This window comes from Pseudophryne corroboree, chromosome 10 (genome assembly GCF_028390025.1).
Source record: "Pseudophryne corroboree isolate aPseCor3 chromosome 10, aPseCor3.hap2, whole genome shotgun sequence".
Lineage (NCBI taxonomy): Eukaryota > Metazoa > Chordata > Amphibia > Anura > Myobatrachidae > Pseudophryne > Pseudophryne corroboree.
The window spans coordinates 91,131,624-91,139,217 of record NC_086453.1 but is presented as its reverse complement, the minus strand read 5'-3'; the positions used below and the strand labels follow the sequence as shown (position 1 = coordinate 91,139,217).

Sequence of the window (7,594 nt, the reverse complement as noted above, 5' to 3'; positions counted from 1 at the left end):
TTAATATCCCCGTCATTATCTAGCGAACCTGAAGCAGAAACTATCCTCCAGGTAACTCAACTGAAGTGTCAGGAAGATCAAGAAAGGTCAGTGAGTAGCAGCCCATAGACCGTGAACCATACTTGCCATTGTACCATACCATTTCTATATCGCATATATACAAGATGACTTAGAGCCATGTAAAGCTTTTTTTAGCATCTTACACTTACTGTATGACCTTGCAAAATACATACTGGTGATGATAATGATGACATTGAAGATGATAATTTACAGCCACTTTTGATTATCTGTTTGCGCCTGGACTCCTCCCACTGTATATATCTGTTCACACTACTATAGATGTTTGTATTGTACACTTTCACCACGATCACCGGCTACACACACCACAATAACATTGTATTTCTGATGAAGCACATATGTACACTCTGAATGTGCGAAATGCATTTCAAAGAAGGCTAATAGCACTCATTCATGTGAAATGCAGATTTTTTTAATTTAAGATGGTGAAGGGAGGGTTGCTGTTGATGGTGAATAATTCCTCCCAGTGGGTGTGACCTGTCTGTGCTGGTGTAGGTCTCTGGTAGCTGCTGCCTTAGATGGTACAATTTGATGGCAGTCAATAGGGGTACTGAATGACTGCTGTGCCGGTGATGTGTTTCTGAGGTCAGCTGTGACGATGCAATAATCCTGCTAGCTATAGGAGAGGTTACGAGCACTCTCCTATAGTTAGCATGATTATCGCATCGTCACAGCTGAGCTTGTCAGGCACCATATCCCCCACGTGGATATAGCATGCAGCAGCTTACATAGGTGTTTCATAAAGACCCACACCAGCACAGAGAGTCACACCCATTCCTCCTCCTTGGAATTACGTTTTGATGTTCCTATAAAGAGAAGAGAAACCTTGTAAGTGACAAAGGTAAAGGGAGTCATGTCCATGTACACAATACATTTTAGAAGACCATAAACATATATGGAAAAGACTATGGGAAAATGATAAAGTCTATCATATCTGGGATGTGACCAGATTCAGGGACATTGAGACAGCCACAGGGTCCAGGTACTGAAGTGGGTGTGTCCAAATCCAAGAGGAGTGGCCATGCCCCCTCCAGATAAAAAAAAAAATAGGAAAATACGGTACTCAGCAACAAGAAGCTGCACCATTGGTGTCTGCCGCCCACACCCAGCAGCTGGTCAGAGCCCTTCAACAGTCCTAGGCCTGGGTAATTAGTACCTCCCTCTCATCATCCCTGTACATATTGCTTAAACAAAACAAAATTCAGAGAAACTCTGCACTCGACCATTGCACATGATCACTGTACATTGTATCCTATATAATAATAGGGAACATTCCCACATAGTACAATGCGTGTCACTCAATTTTATGTGGTCACATCCCTCCTGCATCCCAGGTATGGTAGTGGAGAGTGCAGTGGAATAATGCAGTGTTTTATTCAAGTGTCCCTGTGGCCACATTTCCCTTGCACCCTAGTTTTAGGTCATATAACCCAACTGGTGTCAGGTGATTCCCCAGGTGAGTGACAGCTGCTGTGTTTGGGGGGAGTCTGGCCTGTAACAGCCAGTGTTAGGGAAAGACTGAGCGCAGAAAGCATAGCTCATGTATAGAACTGGTCATGGTTCCGTCTCTGGGTGACCATATAGGACTGACCAGATGTATACATATATATATATATATATATATACATATATTGCAACATTCCCTGATTTTATATATAATACTGCTTAGGGGCATATTCAGTTAGCAGTGTTGTTGATCTCACAACTAACTGTACCATGCGTAAAATACGGAATAAGTGGGTTTCCCCATGTGATAAAATGTGGAATCTGCATTTTATTGTGGATTTTTCCTTGCAGACCCTACGGTTGTGAGGAAAATTCCTGCCTCTGGTATTTAGCACGCAGGGTTCCAGCAGGGGTGCAAGGGGTGCATTCAGGCTGAATCCTGTGCCCATTAGCGTGGGCGCAACTGACAGGGCTACAGCCACTGAAAGGTGTTGAGTGAGTGGAGACAAGGGGCAAAGGGCACAAGTAGGGGGTGCAGGTGTAACTGGTGAGCAAGAGTTATAGATAATGATAACAGGAGGGCAGAGGGCCCTGCTCATTACAGCTTACAGTATAAAGGGAAGGGGGAGACGGTTCCTGCCCTGAGACTGATGAAGAGCCCTCCCCATACTAATACTGTATGGGGAAGCCTGACACGTCATGTATAGAGCGCATACAGCAAATATCCCTGATATCTCCTGCGGTACAACTTTACTGATTGGATCTATAGCTACGTGTGTGACAAACACAAGGTAACCACTGTGTCCGCATGTATATTGGATACAGTCACGTTGATGAATAAGTCACATAGTGTGCCAGTGGGGTGTATATTACACTGATTCATGGCAATATGTATATTCTGGTCACTCCTAGTAACTGTGCATCAGTGACCATGAGAATTAGAGTCACAGTCAGTTTCCTACAGTTATGATAGTTACTTACTTGTTGTTCACCAGTCTTCTGCAAGATCTCTGTGGTACAGGGGAGAAAATACAATAAATTATAGGAGGAATATAGAGTGTAACCTCCAATACAAGCTAGTTACTAAATGTTATAGGTTTATTACATTTCCCAGCTTTGTATATCTCGCAATATAGAAACCTATGGTGGCTGCTACTGCGATCAGAAACCATTCTCTGCTGCAGAGCCTCTGTAATACATCCAGGGGATGCTTCATACTTGGTGACTTTCTGCAGTCAGGTCAGCACAGCAGGAGGGGGGGGAGCAGTATGGGGGGTTCGGAGCAGGGGGTGTTGATCAGCATAGAGAGCAGTGCAGGGGAGTGGAGGCGAATGAGGTTGCGTCGCTGTGACCACAGACCCCACTATACACTGTCAAGAGTACTGCCATTGTAAAGCAGGTAGCGTGGCTATGATGATGTAATTCAGTGCAAATTGTGTTGTAGGCCGCCCGTACCGCCATCTTTACTTGGGAACTTGGAGTACAGCCTCTGTGAGACTTCTGGGTGGCCAGGAACAGCACCCGCTATTCAGGAACCTCCCAGCCAGCATAGGCAAGTATAGGGTATACTTACAGTTTGCATCAGTTTTTAGGAGATTTTCTTCAAAATTGTTTTAATAAATGTGTCGTAAAGAGAGATTCATCTGTTTTGGTGGTAAATTTGATAGATGTGCCCTAATTTTATGTATGGATTAAATTAACATTGAGATAGATATCAAAGAGATAAATATATACTGACTGGAAAGCTGATAGATGTGTCCTAGCTTTATGTATGGATAAGGGGTGATTCAGAGATGAACGCTGTTTGCGTTTCCTCCGTGTCTTTGGATGGAGACGCAATGCAAAAAAATGTTAATGCCACATGAAGCATCTGAGGCGAAAGACGCCCACTGGCATTGCAGATCTTAGTGCTGCGTCCAAAGTCCCAGCATCGGATCATCATCGTGACCATCAGCCATCTGAGTAAGCCTAAGATGAAGAACTCCTCTGCCGGGGGCCAGTAGAGTCAGTTTTGTAGAATGGTCACCATCGCCGCACCCGCTCCACCCCTCAAATGGCAACAGCATGTCTGTCATGCATTTACTTGGAGGCACTGCGAGCATCAACACAGGACCCGTTCTGCTCCCCCGCAGTATGCAGTATGAGCCCACACATGCACAGTCCACCTGCCATCGGAGCTGTGCGTAACACCATCAGGTTTACATACACATGTGAATCAGGTCCTAAATTAACAGTGATTGATACTTGCCTACTTTAAAACTCTCCTCTGCAGGAGACGCCGGGAGAATGGATAGAGCTGGCTGATGATGGGAACGTGGCCCAACAAAATGCCGTGAATCATGCATATATGATTATGACCAGTCTAGAATGATGGGATTAGCATAGAATTGTATCACTAGGCCCCATCTTCCCTTCAAGGACCGTGATTCAGGTATGCGGAAGTGGATGGGATGTGAAAGGAGTAGCCACTCTACTGGGGATGGGGAGACTACCAGAAAAAAGGAGAGTTATGGTAGATTTACCATGGTTAACTCTCTTTCTGCGAGGTACTGTACACTGGGTTCCACAGGAAATACATCGGTGTGTAGAGTGGATCTTGATTCAGAGGCACCTACATGCTAAAGCTTTAGGTTGTCCCAGGATGCATTGGGGCCTCCTCTGTAACACCGCCTCCAGGCACTGTGAGCTCAGTTTTTCAGTTGGTGCCGTCGGGTGGGAAAGGGGTTAAAACGACGGAAATCACAGATGATGATGATGATGTCACAGTCTAGCCCTCCCCCCGTTCCCCCGGAGACTCATTCAGCATCTCCTCTCTGGGCTTCTCCCGGAGAGGAGAAATCTAATGTAGGCAAGTATGGATAGAGACAGATAGATAGATAGATAGATAGATAGATAGATAGATAGATAGATAGATAGATAGATAGATAGATAGATAGAAGTAGTGAGATGGAGAGGGAGGAGCGAGATAGAGGATAGAGAGGGAGGAGACAGAGAAAGAGAGAGAGAGAGAGAGAGAGAGAAGGGGGGAGAGAGTACAGATGCTTTATTCACTTACTATTATGCTCCTAGCATCAGCTCTGAGCAGTTTGTACTGGCGTTTTATATCTGTAAATAAAATATAAAATAACAGTCACACTGGTGTCTTGGGTTCTGCAGCTGCCCAGTGATTGGCATTATGGTTGTAGAATGTTTCATATCCTACACTGCAGTGGCGGAACTACCGCCTGTGCAAGCAGAGCCTTGCACTGGGGCCCACCACTGTCAAAGGGCCCAAAGCCAGCGGCATTTCACCTCTTCAGTGGCATGCCAGTGAAGAGATAAAATGCCGCTGGCTTTGGACCCTTTGACAGCAGTGGGCCCCTCTCCCCATCCCTCATCCTCACTCCTCTCGGCCGGTCCGGTGGATGACGCGATCGTGTCATGATGTTATGACACAATCGCGTCATTCCGTAAAACTCCGCCAGCCAAGCGGAGTACAGGGGAGGAGGGAGATGGAAAGGGGAGAGCATTATAGTGCTGGCGGGCTAGTGCCCACCAGCAAATGCTAGGGATGGCCATCGGTGGGTTATCCATTGATAGTCACCATCGATGGATAACATCGATGGTCAGTAGCCATCCCTAGCTACCCCTAGGCAATGAGCATTCCCTAGGCAATGAGCATTCCCTGTGGCAACGAGCATGGATCCCAGAGCATTAAACCCCTGGGAACAAGCATGACACCACATGTAAAACCCCTGGCAATGCGCATGAAACCCCTGGCAATGCGCAAGTAATAATATCTAAACTAGCACTGTGGGGGCATATCTAGCACTATGAGGGCATATCTGGCACTATGAGGGCATGTGTATCTGGCAATGTGGGGGCATATCTGGCAATGTGGGGTAATATGTGTATCTGGCACTGTGGGGGCATATCTAGCACTGTGAGGGCATATCTGGCACTATGAGGGCATGTGTATCTGGCAATGTGGGGGCATATCTGGCAACGTGGGGTAATATGTGTATCTGGCAATGTGGGGGCATATCTGGCAATGTGGGGTAATATGTGTATCTGGCACTGTGGGGGCATATCTAGCACTGTGGGGGCATGCATATTTGGCAATGTGGGGGCATATCTGGCACTATGAGGGCATATCTGGCACTGTGGGGGAATATGTGTATCTGGCATTGTGGGGGCATATCTAGCACTGTTGGGGTATGTGTATCTGGCAATGTGGGGGCATATCTGGCACTGCGAGGGCATATGTGTATCTTGCACTGTAGGGGCATGTGTCTTTCTGGCACTGTGCGGGCATATCTGGCACTGTGGGGGCATATGTGTATCTGGCACTGCACTATTTGGGTAATATGTGTATTACACCCCCATTTTCATTGGCCACGCCCCATTTGCACACATTCATTTTTTGCCGTGCGCGCGCAGTACAACTAACATTTTTTTTCTACTTGCACCACTATACAGTATATATATATATATATATATATATATATATATTATACGGGAGCATGCAAAGAATCTCTAATTGGAGTTGGGGGAAGAGGGGGGTGGACTTGGACGGGATGGGGGGGCAAAGCATGTTGTTGCGCCTGGGCCCACCGCTCGCTAGTTCCGCCACTGCAACACTGTATAGTACACAGAATGTCACACAGTAAATGTAAGTCACTCCGGGAGCCCAGGTTTTGTCTTTTTCTAGTATCTCCTATGTGCAGCATCTTCTGTGGTCATTTCTGTGCTAATACTTATTGGCCTTGTTACTCTCACCCCTTGGGCCCATACTCTGCTATTTAGCTAGACAGAGGTATTGTTTGCAGTATATCTGAGGAGCGTGCTCTGCTTTCCCTCCCCGTGACCCACCCAGGTTTCCTCCTTTTCTTTCCCCTTCTTCCCATTATCCAGTGTGTTACTCTGAAATGACAAATGTTCCTAAATTGTACCCTACACTCACCCTGCTAATGTACTGTATGCCATCATTTTGAAATAAGATTGTATAATGGAAAAGCAAGAGATGGTATTAGAGTAGAATGCCAATTACCAAACGCCAATGATCTGACACGCCAATTACCCAAACACAAGCTACAAGAACCAGAAATTATTGTTGGAACATTAGCCCATAAAAACTTAATTGTACAATAAAATAGCAAGGGGGGTGCAGAGTCTTTGGCAGCAAACCAACATGTACTATTCCATCAGGGGTGTAACTAGATGTGTGTGGGCCCCATAGCAACTGTATGTAAGGTCCCTGTATACCCACATATGATGACTAATCTATATAAAGCAGGGGCTTGTAATCAGAGAGGGATCATATAATGTCACAGCTTTATCTACTTTACTTACGGAATCGAGCGATCTCCACTTTTAGGGCACAGTATAGGTACAATTCCTGTGTATCCATTTTATTTTGTGCTGTTGACTGCAAAAGAAAAAAAAACTAATTTATTTATTACCAGTTATTTATATAGTGCACACATATTCCGCAGCACTTTACAGAGAACATTTGCCCATTCACAACAGTTCCTGCCCCAGTAGAGCTTTACAACCTATGTGCCCTACCAGTACACACACACATATTCACGCCAGGGTTAATATTTTTATTTGGCACCAGTTAACCTACCCGTGTATTTTTGGATTGTGGTAAGAAACTGGAGTATCCAGAGGAAACCCACGCAAGCACAGGGAGAAGATACAAACTCCACACAATTAGGGCCATGGTGGGAATCAAACCCATGACCTCAGTGCTGTGAGGCAGTAATGCTAACCATTACACCATCCGTGCTGCCCCGTTAATATTTATATACAACACAGATACATATTAATACGGGTGTGGATCATCTAGGTCGACAATGTTTAGGTTGACCTTTTGACCTGTCGACCTAGCACATGTCGACCTAGAAACCCTGTCGACCTTCCAACCCTGTCGACATAGTGACTGTCGACCTATAGTGGTCGACCTAAACATTGTCGACCTGGACAGTATCGATCTTCAGACCGGATCCCATTAATACCTCTGGTGGAGAAATGCAAAACTGTAATAGAGATAGGTCTCCTTGTTCATTTCTGCTTTACTCCCACCTCA

At 45.6% G+C, this 7,594-nt stretch overlaps 1 long non-coding RNA gene across 1 annotated transcript; it reads right to left on the bottom strand.

Annotated features, from left to right (window-relative positions):
- Window positions 1–508: 508 nt before the first annotated feature.
- On the bottom strand, window positions 509–6,926 carry LOC134965041 (uncharacterized). The gene is made up of 4 exons (XR_010188280.1): window positions 6,856–6,926; window positions 4,580–4,629; window positions 2,506–2,534; window positions 509–884 (listed from the first exon to the last, which is right to left on the bottom strand). It is a non-coding gene; the product is annotated as an uncharacterized LOC134965041 (long non-coding RNA).
- Window positions 6,927–7,594: the final 668 nt, after the last annotated feature.